Source organism: Taudactylus pleione, unplaced genomic scaffold (assembly GCF_031769625.1).
Source record: "Taudactylus pleione unplaced genomic scaffold, aTauple2 ptg000092l, whole genome shotgun sequence".
NCBI classification, from domain to species: Eukaryota; Metazoa; Chordata; class Amphibia; order Anura; family Myobatrachidae; genus Taudactylus; species Taudactylus pleione.
Window position 1 is genome coordinate 5947263 of NW_028284494.1, and position 20070 is coordinate 5967332.

The 20070-nt window shown below is 46.3% G+C and overlaps 1 protein-coding gene across 4 annotated transcripts in view; it reads left to right on the plus strand.

Annotated features, from left to right (window-relative positions):
- Positions 1-14101: 14101 nt before the first annotated feature.
- The window catches only part of IL6ST (interleukin 6 cytokine family signal transducer), a 60574-nt gene continuing 54605 nt past the window's right edge, over positions 14102-20070 (plus strand). For all 4 annotated transcript variants that reach the window (XM_088469399.1, XM_088469400.1, XM_088469402.1 and 1 more), the window contains exon 1: positions 14102-14355. The gene's annotated coding sequence lies outside the window, so the exon portion shown is untranslated. The remainder of the gene's footprint in view (positions 14356-20070) is intronic.

A 20070-nucleotide genomic window follows, 5' to 3' on the forward strand; every position in this document is an offset into this window, starting at 1 on the left:
CGTTCATTATATCTGCAAATGGATAGGCCATGAACGATGACAGATACGCACTCCCACGGCCGATAAATCGCATCTAGCATCTCTCCAACATGTTGGTCAATTATCGCATATAGCTGTATGATATTAGCAATATCGTGCAGTTTATATGCGGTAAACGATGAACGACGAAAGATATTAGCAGCAGCTACAGAGCGCTGCAGAGAAAAAAATCCACTCCCTGAATGATGTCATGCGATATTGTTCATCGTTCGTCGTTTGCCAAAATCTGTCATGTACATGACAGATATGTTTCAGCACAGCCACTGGAATTTTCAAGGGATATCTTTTGTCTTTCATCGCTCAGAAGTACATCTGCTAATGGATAGGCCCCTTAACAGTCCAGGTTTTAAGGGTATCCATTGCTTGACCACAGGTGACTTAATTAGTACCTCAGTCAATTTAATTTAACAACCCATGCTCAACCATGGATATCTCTTAAACCTGAACTGTAGGGGTGCCTTGAAGACCACATTTGGGAACCTCTGCACTATATAAATAGAAGCATGCAAATAAAATGGCCATTACATAGCTGCCCAATCTCCAGTTACTGTATGCCAGGGATAAGGGTTGTATAATTATGATTATGTTGAATAAATAGGTGCCTACCTACAGGAGGCTCCTGAATCAATGTCTACTCTCCTGCAGCCATGGACTGTAAATTATAATCCCGGGTTCTTCAAGGCAGGTCAACTCAACCTGCCAGGGGACCACTAAGGAGTTTCTGAGCAAAGACAGCAATTTTCTGCAGTCACTGTGACTGCTGTCCTTGTTCACGAGCTCCTTGGTGGTGCCACACCAGGATGATCACAGTGTCTTATGTCTGTGTGTATGCTGCAGTGAGTTATCAACATCGACAGCCGCCCCTTTTGGATGTGAGCGCCGGAGCGAGTGATTTCTCGCTCGCTCCGGGGCTCGCACACTGCCCGGCCATCGACCCTCTTGCGAGCGCTTGCGAGCGGGTCTGAATCAGGCCCTCTGATCTTTAGTTCTTTCCATAGATTTTCAATTGGATTCAAGCAAGGTGATTGGCTGGGCCATTCTAGCAGCTTTATTTTCTTTCTCTAAAACCAATTGAGAGTGTCCTTGGCTGTGTGATTGGGATCATTGTCTTGCTGAAATGTCCACCCTCATTTCATCTCCAGCATCCTGGTAGATGGCAGCAGATTTATATCAAGAATGTTTTTATACATTTTTCCATTCATCCTTCCTTCAATTATATGAAGTATGCCAGTACCGTATGCTGAAAAACAGCCCCACACCATGATGGTCCCACCTTCAAACTTCACTGTTGGTATGGTGTTTTTGTGGTGATGTGCAGTGCCATTTCAAGTCCAAACATGGTGCGTATTATGGCATCCAAAGAGTTAAATTTTGGTCTCATCTGACTATATTCTCCCAGTATTTCACAGGCTTGTCCAAAGGTTGTGCAGCAAACTTTAAACGAGCTTCAACATGCTTTTTCTTCAGCAATGGAGTCTTGCGTGGTGAGCGTGCATACAGGCAATGGTGGTTGAGTGCACTACTTATTGTTTACTTTGAAACAATTGTACCTGCTAATTCCAGGTCTTTCTTGAAGCTCCCCATAAGTGGTCCTTGGCTCTTTGACAACTCTTCTGATAATTATTTTCCATCCTCGTTCAGAAATCTTGCGAGGAGCACCTGGTCATGGCCGGTTTATGGTGAAATTATGTACTTTCCACTTCCAGATGATGGCCCCAACAGTGCTCACTGGAACATTAAGAAGTTTAGAAATCCTTCTGTAACCGATGCCATCAGTATGTTTTGCAACAATAAGGTTGCGAAGGTCTTGAGAGAGCTCTTTGCTTTTACCCATCATGAGATGTTTCTTGTGTGACACCTTGGTAATAAGACACCTTTTTATAGTCTATCAGTTGGGACTGAACCAGTTTATATTAATTTGCATTGACAAGGGGCAGGATTGCTTTCTAACTGCTGACAGATTTCAGCCGACATCAGATGTTTCAGACGTGACGGACCAGCGGGTGACTCCAGTAACATTAACACCGGGCTTAGGAGCGTTTTTTTCAATATTCCCCACACACCATCAAGTGGGTTGATTTATAGCTGACAAAGTTACTATTTAACATCTGAGACTATACCAACAACTGTCTAGAGAATTCTCGGCTTTATACGAGCCAGCTCCCCTTTCAGGATACATCTATTGCCGTTTATACTGGAAACTTAGTTGCAACCAATTAAATGATTCCAGGAGATAACTAAATTGCACATTTTAGGATTTATCTATTGTTGTGCAAATAGAAGTTACCTCAAAAGCATATCCCCTATAATCAGTGGTACTACTGTTCAGACAATGTAGTGGTTTTATTTGTATATATGTAATTGTCCTTATTTGTTTGTTTCTTTGTGTATCAATTAAATTATGATTCTTTTTTATATACATCTGTGGTTGATTTTTATCTACTATCATATTTCTCCTTTATTGGAGCAATCTCTAGGGTTGATTACTAAGCGCTAGTGTGTTTTTTTTCTTTTTTTCTGAGATAATTCTAGTTCTAGATGATGGCAACCGTCTAACATTTGCTGCTGGTTAATTAACCCTATTTTACCTTGACCACTGTGAGAATCTCTCTTTTCAACGCCAAGGGGAACTCTATACTCTTTTAGATTTCAGCTGGTGTCTTGGCTTTCCATGCCTTATTGCACCTCCCTTTGTTCATGTGTTCAATACTTCTTCCCTAATGTCATCTCACATTATTACACATAACTTAATTTATGGACATCTATGGTATGATTTCTTTGTATGTGTGGATTGCTATATTTAATGGAGCTGGTTAATATAGCGATTTGTAGTGGACGATAAGCAGCCTGTTTAACCACTTAACTGACGATTTTTTTTTCTAAAAAGTGGTCCAAAAATTTTCTTTTTTTTTTTAAGTGAATTAGGTGAGGAACATCTATTTTAACTTATCCAAAATGATTTCATCAAAAAAACAGTGAGCGAGAAAATAGTTCCAAACAAGAATTTGAACACTGTAGGAAGCAATATTAGTATTAATACTTGCAAAATATATTGTTACTAATGTCTCATAGAAATATCTTGCAACAAGGATTAAGGCATAAATATACTCATAGCTGGAGCTAGACACGCCCTTAGGGCGTAGCCAGGCCCTCCCCCTCAATTGTGCTTTGTATGGCACATTTTACTACCTACTATAATCTCCCTGTAACTAGTTTTCAAAAGTAGGCAAGTATGTGTTGAATACTAAATAGTTATATCATTCTAAGGATAATGCATGTGTGTCGTTATATAGGATATGTGATCACCTAATGGTGGTGTAAAGCAGCAACATGCAGGAATGTGACTTGCAAAATACAAATTGTATCGCTGCAAAACTGAAAGTGACCTTTAAATTGTTATCATCAGAGCCGGATAAAGACCAAAGGGAGCCTTAAACAAGACAAAACAGTAGCTCAGGTCCCCTCCTACCTGTTAAAATGTCCTTGTTACACAAACTGCTGACATTGATTATACACAAATCTAATGTAATATATATATATATATATATATATACATACACACACACACACACAGTATATATGCAGACCCTCCAACTATAACGATTTAGCCGGTACAGTACCGCTTTTTAAAGGTCTGTACTGGCAAACAGGGGCTGTACCATTTTGTACCGGTGGGCAGGGCCGCCAGTGTCCCGGGCACGGACACTAGGGGGGCCCATCCGTCACTGATACTACTTCCCGCTATTACCCCCCTGACAGACAGACAGTGAAAGCCCCACCCCCGCCGCTGCACAATAGAGTGAGTAAAGTGACTCGTCATGAGTCACTTCTCACTCAGCAGCCCTCCCGCTCCGCCTGCTTCCTTACCTATTGGCCGGTGTTCCCTCAATAAAGTTTTCTTCTGATCACTGAAGCCGGCACGGCGTGACGTCATGATCACTCCGCATCGGCCTCAGTGATCAAAGGAAAACTTTATTGAGGACACACTGAATGAGATAGAGGAGCCGCAGCGGGTGTGTGGTGTCGTGTGAGGAGCCGCCCGAAGCAGACAGAAGAACGTAGGAGCGAGTGAGGTAAGGTAAGCGTGTCACTTCTCCCAGAGTCCTGGGCCATTGATTCTGAATTCAGTCGATAGAGCACAGCCCCCTGTGGACACGCCCCTTTATATATAACCACGCCCCTCTTTTGAATGCGGCCACACCCCTGTACCGGGTTTTCCCTGTGAAATGTTGGAGGGTATGTATATGTGTGTGTGTGAAAAATAACAGCACTCAAGATCTACTTGCTACACCTGTAGTTACAGCACATCATGTTCAGGTAACAATGTTTGAGTGGGCTCAAGCTCACTTTCCTCATGGTAACATCACCCTGGAGACAGCTGTGTGTGTCCATCCAATGGGTACTATTGGAGGAAAGGAAGGGATGGGGAATGGAGGAGAGGGACAGATCATTGATACACAGTGCAATGTATTGGTGGCTGGTCCTGGGGGAGGGGCTAGTCAGTGTTGGACATGGAGCGTAAAGGACCCACAAGAGAATGCAGTGGTAGGGGCCCAAGCTTAAGGAGTGTGACTATTCACCAGAGGGGGTGTGGCCAGCCACCACAGAGTGTCTTGGCCAACTATTAGAGGGGACATAGCATGCAAAGAGTAGACTATGGATGCACAGTCCGGAACCTGACCCCTAGAGGAGGTGGGGCCAACTGTACACATGTGGGCCAGGATGACCCTAGGGCCCTGCACCATGAGGCATGCAACAGTGTATTGAGATTCCAGATTACCTGCTGCAAGTATAACTTCTATCCCGCTAGTTGTCACTGCAGCAGTGCACCCTGGGGCCTTGGTCGCTTAGCATGTAATCCAACCCTACCAGTATATGGTGGATTTTTTATGTGCTTTATGCTGTGTATTTCTTCACTTTGTATAAAACGTTATTTCACTATTTTCAGTTTTGTTTCCTATGTCCTGATCCTAGGTGGAGTGTTTGGGTGTTTACCAAGATACCCTAGAATGGAGGGGAAAGTGAAACTGGAAGAAACACCACAAAATCTGATGCTTGGTGGACTTATTTTCCTTGGTTTATAGATGGCTATTTTGCCCAAAGGGTCAAATGACTTTACCTTCATCAGCCATTTGGAACATATGATTTGTATCCTAATTAAGTGCGCATTAGTATACATTTTTCTTGTATGTTGTATCCACTTGGGGTGACAAGGAAAACTCCTGTATATATTTTGCTACACTCATTTTTTGATGAGCTGATTTTCTTATTTGTGCAACATGCACCAGTGTACTCAAACATTCCACCATCGGCACACTATCGCGATGACCATCAACGCTTACGATGCCTATGGCTGACACAGTGTCTCCTTCTGAACATTCTCTAAACATGGCCTCTGTGGCTGCGGCTCTGTGTTTCACTGCTTTCACTGACACACCCATAACACGCCCATGAGACAGCCTTTTTTTGTGATCACTTCAGGCCACCTCCCAGACATCGCCCAGGAATGCCCATGGTTATCCACTGCCAACTCAAATGAGAGCGTGTTACGATCCTCTAGCAATTGCTAGGACTGAGATGGAGGTGTTGGAGATACGTGGCACATCGAAGAACAAACACAAGAAGTATAGTTAAATCATGGCAATTTACTAAATAAATGATATGATGGACCAGTGAAAACACAACATGTCAATGGTGCAATAAGGAGCTGAAACCATAGGACAGTCAATAGAATATACTGTAGGTTTACAGTCCAAACTAAAGTTGTTAAATGGCCAGGAGGCCTAGTAGACAGCAATGCTTGAAACGTGGTGAAGAAGCTGGATGGCCTGGAGGGCCTAGTAGACAGCGATGCTTGAAACCTGGTATAGAAGCAGGATTGCAGTATGGCCTGGAGGGCCTAGCAGACAGCGATGCTTGAAACCTGGTGTAGAAGCAGGATTGCTGTATGGCCAGGAGGGCCTAGTAGACAGTGGTGCTTGAAACGTGGTGTTGAAGCAGGATTGCTGTATGGCCTGGAGGGCCTAGTAGACAGCGGTGTTTGAAACGTGGTGTTAAAGCAGGATTGCTGTTTGGCCTGGAAGGCCTAGTAGACAGCGATGCTTGAAACGTGGTGTTGAAGCAGGATTGCTGTATGGCCTGGAGGACCTAGTAGACAGCGGTGCTTGAGACGTGGTGTTGAAGCAGGATTGCTGTATGGCCTGAAGGGCCTAGTAGACATCGTAGCTAGAAACGTGGTTTAGAAGCAGGATAGCTGTATGGCCTAGAGGGCTCAGTAGACAGCGATGCTTGAACCGTGGTATAGAAGCAGGATAGCTGTATGGCCTGGAGGCTCTGTAGACAGCGATGCCTGAACCGTGGTATAGAAGCAGGATAGATGTATGGCCTGGAGGCTCTGTAGGCAGCGATGCTTGGACCCAGGGTACTTGGGTCACTTAAAAGCCGGTGAGCAGAATACACGCAGCATGTAGAAAATATAGTCTGGATGCACAGAGAGCAGCTTGCATAACCAAAAATTCCACATGAAAACTCTATAGCCGACAGGGCGGCGACAGTCCAGGAAGTTCAAATAGGATCAGCTGCCAATCAGGCAACACAAGGAGGAAACATGTGAAATCCTCTGACGTCTGTGTCTCCTAGCAACCGGCAAGCTAGAAGCATGGTCAGGAGCAGGAGGAATACTGGCAGTTGTAACAGAGAGATTCCATTTGCAACAGCGATCTCTGGGCCTAATTCAGACCCGCTCGCGAGCGCTGACCACTTGCAAGCGGGTCGATGTTGGCCAAGTGTGCATGCGCACAAAGGAGGCGGCTCCGTCGTGCACATGCGCGAGACCCGAATAACGACGGCCAAGCCGTCGTTATGGGTCTCGCACCAAAGGGGGCGTGCTGTCGATGGTGAGTGACAGCACGCCCCCTTTGGTGGGAGTGCCGGGGGCGTGGCTGCCCAGACGGAGGCGTTCCCATGGGAACGCCTACCGTCTGGGGCCGGCCCCACTGACATCACTAGTGATGTCAGTGGGAGTGCTTTTGGCTCTGATAGAGCCAAAAGCACTCCAGGGCTTGCGGCAACGAGACCCTACCGCAGGGTCTCGATGCAAGCCCGATGGTCGCGATGGTCTTCACCATCGCGACCATCATTTTGGCCGCTCGCTATCAGGGCCTCTGTGTAGACTCAGTGGTGCATATGTGTTGTAGGGGTTTCCAGGACTTTTTGAGAATGCACAGTAGCAAATAGTCACTCAACTATGCAAACACTGACACTGTGTCCACCTCTGAGTCAGGCGATTATTCACCAGGGCATAATTCCATCACTTAGCGTGAGTGCTGAAGGAAAGTTCATCGTCCTGAAACATTGGTTATGTGATCTGTTTTCTCTGTAATACATCTTTAAAAACATTTCAGAGTCAGTTCATCTGTGAGATTTATGTACCATGGGCCGCATTCAGAGATGTACGCAATGACAATTTTTACACAGGACGAGCGATTATTGTTGTTGCATGCATCAAAGTTGCACTGCGCACATACTGCAATGGTCTTGAGATTTCGCATGCACAGAGAATCCATTCGCAAAGTGAGTGGCAGGTAGTCAGAGTCTGGGGGAGGTTCCGGGGGGGTTAGAAAAAGGCAGGTGTGTCTTACTGTTAAAACGCCATTACATGGGTGTGCATAAATTAGCCATCGCGATCTCCTACGCAGCATGAGAGCTCTCTGCGTGTCAGGGGAGCCACTGTATTTGATACCTTCCGCAAGGGCTGCATGGCTGTTCGATGTGCGTCCATCATACCGATGTTTACACTGGTACGCAATGTTGTACGCATATGAGAAGGCAGCGATGGACGTCCCTATGCTCAGGTAAGTTTTAGAGCTATGAGCTATTGCTGCAAACAGGGGCAGATTGGGCCACCTGGACACCGGGCCGGTTCCCGCTGGGCCGGTCACTACAGTGACTGGCGGCCACCCTCCACTCACCCATGGCCGCTGCCGCGATCTGAGCTCCGATCGGGCAGCACTATAGCACAAACAAAATTGGCTATGGGGTGCTGCTGCACATGCCAGCCCCAGCCACAGCAGCTCCCCACAAACCTTTGTGGAGCCTGTCAGTCACCACTGATGATGGCTCCATCTCTAGCCCCTTCGCGTCCCGGCCCTGCCGCCAGGACAAGCTCAGCAACAAGCCTGCCCTGCATGGTGGGAATGCCGGCCATGCCACAGAGAAGCAGCGGGCAGCCAAACAGAGGAGCACCAGTAGTAAGTCTTGGGGGGTGGACGGACGCGGACAGACACTGGGGCTGAGGGCTGGTGGCTTGGGACTTATGCTGTGGGCTGGGGACTTATGCTGGTGGCTGGTGCTTGATTCTGAGCACTGAGGCTGGGGAGTGGGGACTGATGCTGAGGACTGGGGCTGGTGGCTGAGGACTGGGGCTGGTGGCTGAGGACTGGGGCTGGTGGCTGAGGACTTGGGCTGGTAGCTTGGAACTCATGCTGTGGGCTGGGACTGGTGGCTGGGGACTTATGCTGAGGGCTGGGGCTTGATTCTGAGAACTGGTGCTGGTGGCTGGGGAGTGGGGACTGATGCTGAGGGCTGGTGGCTGGGGACTCTGGCTGGGGACTGATGCTGAGGACTGGGGCTGAGAGATGCACACTGGGGCTGGGGGGGAATGAGGCTGAGAGACACACAGGGTCCTGGGGGAATGGAGCAGAGAGTTGTGCACTGGGGCCGGGGGAATGGGGTTGAGAGACACACACTGGGGCCAAGGGAATAAGGCTGAGAAAGGCACACTGGGGCTGGGGGAATGGGGTTAAGAGAGACACACCGGGGTCGGGGGAATAGGGCTGAGAGATGCATACTGGGGCCAGGAGAATGGGGCTGAGACACACTGGGTTTGGGGGAATGAGGCTTAGTGCAACAGGTGGACCCGGGGATGTAGAGATGCAGTGGGGCTTGGAGGGAAGCAGGGGTCTTGGGGATGGAGATACAAGGAGGCCTGGATATGGAGAGACATGGAGGCCTGGAGATTAAGAGACATAGTGAGCCTGGAGAACCACAGGGGTCCAGGAAAGCCACAGGGGGACCTGGGGATGGAGAGACGTAGGGTGTCTCGAGTAACATAGGGAGGCCTGGAGAGACACAGAAATTGTTTGATCAGGGAAATTCACACTTTGCCCTGCACAAAACATTCTTTTACTATATATTAACTGGTTATGATGATGACATTGGTTATGTTTCTACGTAAACAGACATCTTCCACTCAATGTGATCTCCTACATGAATAGTGAATACCTGCAGAAGGCGCTGCCCAGTGAGGCTGAAATTCCTCAGAGATTCCCCGTTGCCGAGAAACCACCATATGGGTAAGAAAAGACTTTAAAACTGACTGGCCTGGACCTGGTGCAGAGGGATGGGGTGCCCCAAAAAGAGTGTATCATTGACCAAGATTTATGTTGCCGACCCTGCTCCCCTCAGTGGTTTGCAAAAGCCCCTCCAGGCCCCTAAGAGAAGGGAGTATTCTGCCCTCCTCTACAGACCCCGCCCCCTCTCAACATACCCACCTCCATTAGGGCTGCTTCCAGAAATTTCCCGGGCAGAGTCCTGGGATATACAGGACGTTAGTATGCCTGAAGAAGATGTATGTGGGGTGATGGAAGGAGAAAGGGTCCCTGTGTAATGGGATGTGCCGCACATTAGCAGTCTCTCGTGAGGATAGAGACGAGTGCAATGAACTTCGAATCTGGAGTCCCCTGTATGCTGTATGAGATATTTGTTGGATTGACTTGCGTAGAACTACTGAGTCCAGTAACACCGGGTAGGTGCTACTATTTCACTGCTGTGTCAAATGTTTAAGACTGCGCTAGAGGTGTTCATTTGGAGTGGAACGTAACTAATCTTCTGTAACCATTAAGCTTAAAATACAGCATTTACCATCTGCTGCAAGTATTGTGCTGGAGGAAGTTGGTGAAGTAGAGCTCGTAACCATTACGCTTCTTGTGCTGGAGAATATGGAGGAGTGTAAATAAAGTTTTTCTGTTATTGCCTCATGAGATGGTCTGGCGCCCAACATTTCTTTACTGCACTGCACCTGTTGTCCACATGTGTTCCCTCCATCAGGTACTTTGTGCTAAGCACCCGAGTATTCGGGGACCCTGCTGGTCATGGATGCCATACCCACGCCATAGCCGGAACAAAGGAGAGTCACCGTGATGAGGTAAGAGACAGTATTCAGGTACTCCATGTAAGTGTACCACATTACCAGTAGGGTTTCACATTATCTCTTTTACCCAGCCTTAAACTCCTATTAGGTGGTGTACCCCCTATTACTATTATAGCGCCTCCACCTAGACCAGTGGTAGCCAACCCTGGTCCTCAAGAGCTACCAACGGTGCATGTTTTGCAGGTCTCCACAGAATCACAAGTGATATAATTAGCTCCACCTGTGGATCTTTTCAAATGTGTTAGTTAGTAATGAATACACCTGTGCACCTGCTAGGTGGTCTGGAAAACGTGAACTGTTGGTAGCTCACGAGGACCGAGGTTGGCTACCCCTGACCTAGACTGTATTTCAGGGCTAGCCTAGGAATGCCCTATCTCTAAGCTTTCAATATAAATGACACTCAGTTGGGTATTTTGTAAAGAAACTCTCTATTCCTTTATTAGTTTAACAAATATTTCATGTTCCTTTAGTAAACAATCACTTGTACAATGTACTATATAATAACATTCAGTATATTTCCTACTTCTCAGTTCACACTTTACAATAGCAGAACATATCATAACAGACTACATTAATTAATCAATTGCATCCAATAGAATTAAAATAACAGTAAGGGTTATAAAGGTAAACACTCTTGTATTCAATAGTCTGTAGTAGTAAGAGCAATGTCCTTCAATGAGTCTAAGGACCTCATTCAGAGTCAGTCGCGAGCGCCGATGCGCTCGTAACCGACTTGATGGTTTGGCCTGCGCACGTGCAGCAGCCGCACTGCGCGTGCGCAAGCCCCGGAGCGACAGAGGAACTCTGTCGCTCTGGAGCTCTTTACCAAAGGGGCGGCTGTCGATGTCGATCGACAGCTGCCCCCGTTTGCTGGGCGGGCCGGGGGGTGGTTTCCAAAATGGAGGCGTTCCTTTACGAACGCCTACCGTTTTGTGGGCGGCCGCACTGACATCATCAGTGATGTCAGTAGGGAGCTTCCTGCTGAAACACAGCAGGAAGCTCCCTGGGGCTTAAGGTTGACGAGGCCCTACCCTAGGGTCTTGTCGTAAGCCCCGATGGTCGCGATGGTCTTGACCATCGCGACCATCTCCCTTAGTGGTCGTTAGAGCTGTGGGTGTTAACCCACAGCCTAACGACCTACATGGAGGCGGCCGTTCAGGATGCAAGCGGCCGCCCTGAGCGACCGCTTACATCCTACGACCGCCTCTGAATGAGGCCCAAATTCTCCAGAATAAAGGAATAGAGAGTTTATTTACAAAATACCCAACTGAGTGTAATTTATATTGAAAGCTTAGAGATAGTAATCATTGACAAATTTGTTCCATCTAATTTCCTCTATTACTGCCCTTTTCATTGGCTCTCCTGCTCCTTCCAGTAGTGTTGCCAGTAAATCTGTACATATACAGTTATATATTCTCTTTACAATAACCTCTACATACAGGTCTCTATAAGAAATAAAGTCAGTGCTTTAGGTTCTGTGGTTAACTTATGCTGAATCTCTTCCAAGGTGAGTTTCTGGCTGAAATCCAAGCAATAACAGTCTATACCAGGGCTTGACAAATTTTTGTTAACTCTAGGAGCCAGCTTAAAAGTTTAGGAGCCAGACCATCATCCACTACCAAAATATATGAAAGCTTCTATAAACAATCACACGTGCCCCATCGATGCCCCTCAACCTTCCCATATGCCTTCAGACCAAAATGTGCCTTCAATGGTCATCAGACTCTGCCACATGCCCATACCTGCCTCCAATCTATATTGTGTCACACCCTAGGGCCTAAATCCATATTATGCCACACGCTAGGGCCCAAATCCTGGATTGTAAACTCATAGGAGCAGGGTCCTCCTCCCCACTGTCTCACAGCCTTCTTCTTGAGCACTTCTTACACACAGGGGGAGGGCTGACACTATAGAGACACACACAGGGAGAAGGCTGACACTATAGAGACACACAGGGAGTGCTGACAGTACAGAGACACACACAGGGGGAGGGCTGATACTATAGAGACACACACTGGGGGAGGGCTGACACTATAGAGACACACACATGGAGAGGGCTGACACTATAGAGACACAAACAGATGGAGAGGGCTGACACTATAGAGACACACAGAGGGGGGAAGAAGGCACTACAGAGACACACAGAGGGGGAGGGCTGACACTATAGAGACACACACAGGGAGAGGGCTGAAACTATAGAGACACACACAGGAGGAGGGCTGACACTATAGCAGGCTTGCCTACCCTCCCGATTTGGCCGGGAGCCTCCCGATTTTCGGGTGCCGCTCCCGGCCCCCCGGAAAGGCAGACAAGCCTCCCGGCAGCCGGCAACCCTCCCGACCACCCCCCAGGATAAACTAAAAAACCCCGCAGCGGGGGGGCCGGTGACGCGATTCGCGCTGAATCGCGTCATCGTGGCCCCGCCCCCTGCTTCACAATGCCAATAATAATGGCATTGTGAAGAGGGGGCGGGGCTACGATGACGCGATCATGCAGCTCCACCCCCAACTCCGCCCCCAAATGTGACATCATGGCCGGGCACGCCCCCCGCTGTTAGCCGACAATCAGCTCCCTCTGGGAAGGAGGGAACTGATTGTCGGCAAGCATGCACTATAGAGACACACGGGGAGGGCTGACAGTATAGAGACACACAGAGGGGGAGAGCAGGCACTACAGAGACACACACAGGGGGAGGGCTGACACTATAGATATTCACATGGGGAAGGACACACCCCATTTCTATAAGCACACGCGCCAAGGAACGCCATCTATTAAAACTTTTTTTGCGGGGGGGGTCGCGCAAATAGGAACCTTCGCCCTGAGCTCCACAGTGTCTAGAACCGGCCCAGGACACAGGGGAGTGAGCACTCCAGCCTCTCAGTCTGCCGGCAGCTCCTCTTATCTCTCTGGCCCTGCCCTTTTTTTCCTGACAGGAACCAAACTATTCCCAGCTAGATCATTCCACCCCTTCTTCTAATCTAGTGTGTAAAGGCCCCCATACACCTATGCGATTTTTCTTCCGATGCGCGCTCTCGTGGGTCCTTCAACCGTATCTCATGATCATATGAGCAGCACATATGTTCCATCGTATCGTGTTCAGAACGTGGCATTTTTTTTTACATGCGATCCATCATGTGGCAATACAGTCAGTTCAATGACTGTATGTTAATGAGCGCGAGAGGCACAGGATCGATCTTACGACAGATCATGTGCTAAGAAAAAAAAGAAATGGTGACGACGGGACTGCAGAGTAATCCGATGTGAATCGGATCGGATGCTGATCGCGTTGGTGTATGGGCCACTTATGTATCACTATCCCATACAATGAGACACATCCCCACCAAAGAAAGAAGTACCATATAAACTTCCATGTAAATACACGAAATAGCTATACCTGTATACTTAAATTGTAGAAGGGCCATGTACATGAATACAATTAAATACATATATACATATATTTAATGTATTTAAAAAAATATATACTTTACCTCACAAATTGTACATTTATAAATATTACAATCATTTATGAGTACGGTACTTATTTTAACCCTTAACCAGGGTTACAATTACATGCAAGAGTCTGTCTCTATCATAGTATATAACAGTCATATATTAATTCTTTTATTAGGGATATAATTAATAGCCCATTTTATCCTGTAATGGGAGCTCATCTCCTGTCAGTGATAAAGCTCACAGGGTGGAAATACTGCTACCTGTATGTGCTCCCATTGCAGTAATGATGAGGATGTGTTACTGGAAGTGAACGAATGATGATGAGACAGCCCAGGGGCGGGGCGGCTATACAGGCTGCACAGTGTGCTGAGGCTGTGACTGACGGCCAGAGCAGGATGCAATAGGGGGAGGAGGTTGATTTTTCTTGCTTTAAGGTTTTGGAAGTCACGTGTCTGCGTTCTCCAATGTGCGCTCAGGCAGGAGGCTCGGGAGCTGGGAATCACTCAGAGACCATAGCTGGCATAGCTCCTCTCTCTCGCTGACTGACTGAGCTGTGTGACTGTGATGCTGGGCAGCTGTGGGAAAGGCCTCGGGATCATGTCATTGGACTCTGCTGGAAGGATACAGCGCTGCGTGTCTGGGGTATAAGTCAGGTACATGAACGTTCTATGGCTGTTACATTGTAGCACGGAGAGTTCTGGGCACTGTTACATTGTGTCGCTGGTCAGTAGCTGCGCCTCCATAAACATCCGGAGAAGCCAGTGTCCGGCAGCCAGACTGGTGATCACACCCTGCTGCTTCGCCTGGAGCTCCTGATTGTTGGACGTACAGTAGATGCTACTAATAGGGATTGTTGTTATAATGTCTCCCTAGCTGCCAGGAAACTACAAGTCCCAGCATGGCTTGGACTCCCACCCCCTGACTGCGCGCAGTATCTCTCTGCTCTAGAGAGGCAACAACTACTGAATTAGTTTTGGAAGTGGGTGTTCCTGGCAGTGATCCTACCCCAGACTGCAGGCGATGGGTCACCCCGCTCTCCCAAACTTCAGGCTAAAGTCCAGCTGGTCACTGTCACCTGCCCTCTCATTGTTTCTCCGTCTGTTTGCCTGATCACAGACACTTTCCTTAATATGTGCGTGTTCTGGGGCAATTTACGCTTCAAGCTCCCATTGGGCAGGGACAGTTGTGACTGAATAGAATAATAGATATTCTGTATACAACATTACTTAATTTGATTGGTGTACTATACATTATCTATTAGTCATAAATAATAATACTTGTTCATCCACATGTGAACAATGAGATGAGCACAACATTGATGCCTGTGGGTAAGAATTTTTTGTGGAAAAGAAACTCCTAATAGAGCAATAATGACAAAGTCTTGGTTGCAGCATTATTTACATACCATGCATTTTTTAAGATCCTGTGTATGGTATCTATAAGCATCAATGATTCCTCAGCTATACTGGGTATGTAGGTATTAATGGCATTACAAGATTGCTGAATACCACCCATATATAATGCACCTTGTGCTACTTATACACTGACCTTATAATTCTGTTTATGATGCTTTTGCAGCACATTTAAATGACAGTATTGTATATATCATTGTGGCAAATAAGACTGTACATACGTGTCTATGGGCGGAATTCAATTGTTTTAGCCCGATCTCCCATCTAAAGTGATGGGAGATCGTGGGGCGCTATTCAATTGATGCCAATTATTGCGCCCATAGAGGTCGGGTTTAGCTGCATAAAACAGCTATACCCGACCAAAGTGATGGGCGCGATCGTGAAGTGCCGTTTGGCTGCCCAAATGGGCCACTTGTCGCGCATTTCAGCTCGCCAACCCCGGGGGTGTGAGCTGAAGCGGCAGCAGATGATCGTGCATGACAGGAGCAACAATTGAATAGCTCCATCGGGCGCGAAGTGGGCGCAAACAATTGAAACCTGCCCTATATGTGCCTCTTTATATTTGCGTTTCATTGCGTTGTTCTGCAGTTGAAAACATTGAGTTCGGTAAACACAAAAATAATTTAATTGTAAACGTCAGTGTGTACTGTATATGGGCAGAATCAAAACGCTTACTAAGGACAAGGGAGCAGTCACTAACCGATTTTGGAAGGATCAGCACTCGCCGCATTTTGTGGATTTTCCACATCATTCAGTGGCCCTTTAGTATGACCTGCACCCACCTCCACTGCTCCACTAATGTTGGATCCTTGCACGCTAATACTACAGTGGTTATTGGGCAGGATAACCTTGTACATTTTTGCACGTAGCGTGAGCAAAAAACAAACAATCTTTTCATTGTGCATTTCATTGAATCTCCCACTCAGAGAAAAACCAGATTGGAAGATTCCATCTGCTTCCTGTTCATCATCCGCTGACCGCAGTGGTATCTATAAAGAATGCCAGGACCATACCAATGGCTTCCCCAAACTGGCTCAGTTCTCCCTTCTGCTCTAATGCCGCTGTAATCGGTAGTGAGTGTTTCTGCATGTTTGAGGGCAGGTTAAGGGGCCTATTTACCAGTCTGTTTGTTACATACAATTATGCAAAAACTGCAGTTTCTGCATAATTTTATGTATTGCTCCTATGTACTAAAAGCACAATGCAGGAGATTTCACAGAAATATTATTCCACTTTGTACATAGTGGGTATATTTCAATTCATAATGAAAATACCGATTATTCGTACATAGACCCCCTAAGTCTGCCCTCAATGTATCTACGGATGGCTTTAGCCCATTAACTGCATTGGACCAACCATGCCAGAGGGGATCTTACTTGTTTGTGATTCTAGAAATATTTTTGCCTTGCGCTTGAGCAGTGGCCTGGCTGGGGTCCGAACCCGGAAGTAAAGTGATTGCGTATGCAGTAAAAACCCCCTTTCTATTACATTGAAAGAGGGAGGTAGTATATTAAAAGAAATAAAGTATAGAATAATTTTGGTGAGGGTATAGAAAAAAGACTGACAACCTTGGTTAAAATAAAATGATGATAAACCACAATTTTTTAATGCTATAATTATTCAACATGAGCAAATATTTTTATTGTAAAGAATTTTTTTTTAATAAACACTTAAACATTGAAAACTGGAACATGTTAAACGTTCCTGTAAGCTCCCATGTGATCTATTTCCACCAGAAGGCAGCAGGAACGTTTTTAAATCTTAATTTATCATACTAATTCAGAGATTGTAATTTACTGTGAGACACAACAAAAAAGTAGTCTTCCCTTTTTTAAGGACCTTATTCTTACATGGTGAACTAATTCCGTAGTTGGTGTATTATAGGCGCTATATTTTACCTGTTCCGTTCCTTAGATATTGTGTTTCAGTGTAAATCCTGACTGGGCATTTGAAGTATGAGCACAATCTTTCCATAGTTGGGTCTCGCTTTGGGGGGGTGAGGATTATCTGGAATTTTACTAGCTGTAAGATACAGTAAATAGTGTAGACTGTCTGTGACTCATGTACAATGCATTTTCCCAGAAAGTCTCCCGAATATAAAAGGCTGTTCTGTAGCCGGAATATTTATATGGCTGCTTTTCTGTTTCTTCTCTGTGGACGTAAGTAAATGTTTGATGTATTGTATGTAGTATAGAAGTGTTAGGGCTGTTTATGTAAATAATTGACTGGGGTGAGTCCTTGCATTAGGGGTGTGTGGAATAATTAAAACAGGGATATTATGCTTCATGTTCATGTGCATAATGAAAGCTTTGTGGGGATGTATGGAATATGGGTTGGGTACGGGATCCTGACAGTCATAATGCCGACAGTGGAATCCCGGCAGTCAGAATCCCGAAAAATTTCCTAAAGTATTATAACCCTTAACCTCCCCTCCCGCAGCCTAACTCTAAAGCTGCGCGTACACATGTAAAGATTATCTGTCAAACCAACTAGTTGATTTGTTGGAATGAAAATCTGGTAAGGTATGAAAGCAAATGACAATCAGCAATTTGCTCCCAAACGCCGGAATATGGACAAAAACTGTTGTTTGTTAAATGTTTGATCTAAACAATTTGTTCAAACTTGTCTGATGACCATTTTCAGCTGTTTTATGGCATTTAGGAGCAAATTGCTGATCATCAGTTACTCCAATATGTTACCAGATTTTCATTCTAACCAATCAACTAGTTGGTTGGTTTGACATATAATCTTTACGTGTGTATGCAGCTTTACCCTCCCCCTAACCAGGGCAGCAGAGAGGGGAGGGAGCGGGTACTAATAACCCAGGCTTGTTGGAGGGGCCCAGCTGGGGCCCAGGTCCAACACCGCCCCCCCTCCGCCTTACCTGTCAGCAGCCCAGCGAATGCTGCAGTGGGATCAGGGCCTATTGAGGGAGACTGCTGCCACTGAGCAGCAGCAGGAGCTGTCTCCTCTCCTCTGTGTGTTTTTAAACTTTTAATCACAAGTTATTTTCTAACCAACCTGCGTGGGGAAAAATTGGTGCTTGTTAAAATGTGAGCGAAAACCTCTTTAAAGTGCATTACAATTATATTTTAAACATGCGCCTGTGGAAAAACAGGAACTTTTTTTTTTTTTTTAAAGCCAAATGCTTGTGGAAATGTACATGAACATCATAACCAGATCTCATTGCGTTTACACTGGGCTACTTCAGAGGCAAATGTAAAGTTTTGATTTAATTTTTTATTGCATCAAAGCTGCCTGTTACACTGCAATGGCACAAGGAGCATTAACAAAACATCACTGCAACACGACGTAAGCACATGTAAGATGCAAATATGTACTGGCTGATTTGGCGCAGTAATGTACTTCATTTTACATTATTTATGCACGCACTGGACACAAGTTAGAAAAGTACATGTAGAAATTTAGATTTAAGCATCATATTCTAAATTTATTATACATAAAATGCTTATGACTTGTCCTTAAGACCAGCAGGGGTAGTTTATTCATTATGCATACACCGTTGGCAAGTCATTCTCCTTGATTAGCTTTGATTGTAGTGGCACTTTCTGATGCATGTAATGCCTTTACAAATGATTGCTATTAGCATAATGTAATTGGTTTGGTGGACCCAGAGCCTGACTCAAGAGATGTATGCAATGCCAATTTTTTACGCAGATCGAGCGATTGTTGGCCATTGCACATGTCATCCGCGTTGTGCACACGCAGCGATTGTTTTGCGATTACGCCTGCACAGAGGATCCATTCGCAAAATGAGTGACGAGTAGTCAGCGTTTGGGGGAAATAACGGGGGATGGTTAAGCAAACGTAGGTGTGTCTGACCGTTTAAATGCCGTTTCCCGGGCGTGCGTAAATTAGCCATTGCGATCTCCTCCTCAGCATGAGAGCTCTCAGCGCGTGATAAGAACTGCAGCGTTTGCGGCTGGCCAGACTTGGGTGCCCGCTCTGCATCAATGTTATCGATGTTTAGCAAGTTGCACACCGTCGGACGTATATGGGAAGGCAGCAGTGGGTGTCTCCTATGCTCAGCCATGCTTTGGAAGGTATTAGCATATTTTAGCAACTGCGATCCGTGAGAGAGTGCAGTTGTGATTGCATTAGAGTACATCTCCAAATCAGGCCCTCGGACTGTGAAAGTTTTCTAAACATCAGATGCTATGTATTTAGTTATTGAGGGTGGCAGTTTAGAGGGGATGGGATTGAAATGCCGGTTAAAATCCCAACCGCGTGAGGCCGAGAGGATGAAATCCCGACACCCTCCCCTCTCTCCCACCCCCCCCCACCCCACCCCACCCACACCTAGCCCTCCCTCCGGGGTTGTGCCTAACCCTAACCTCCCCCCCCCCCCCCCCCCGGTGGTGCCTAACCCTCTCCCCTAGGGGTACCTAACCCTAATCTCCCCCCAAGCCTAACACCCCGCTAGAGCCCCTAAATACTTAGGGCACCCCGGACATACCTTCGTTCGGGCTGGTGCCCTCGCCGTTCCGGTGTCAGGATTAACATGGGCATCAGTATTTCTACGCCTATGTTAAATCCCTTTCCGGGATTCCGCTACATCCCGTTTAGATTAATGTGATTAGTCACATGATCCAGTGCTAGGTAAAGGCAATATGCAATGCACACATAACCCGAAACATACCATCCATTATGCATTTTCCTGCACCTCCCTCTGGGGGTGCGAGGTAAAATGCACAATGTAGGGTGCTGCTGTCAGAGTTCACACAAAGTCACAGTGCACCCCTACATTGCTGTTAATTGAATCACCCCCAAAGACCATTTTTCTACATAAGGAGAGCTGAGAATGAGAGAATAAATGGTTCCTATTTAGTGATGTAAACCTATTATTTAATGGGGACTATTCAATTAACAGAGAAGTGTGGTCACAATGTGCGGCTACGCACATCGCCGAGAGATAGATTGTGTGTTTGTGTGTGT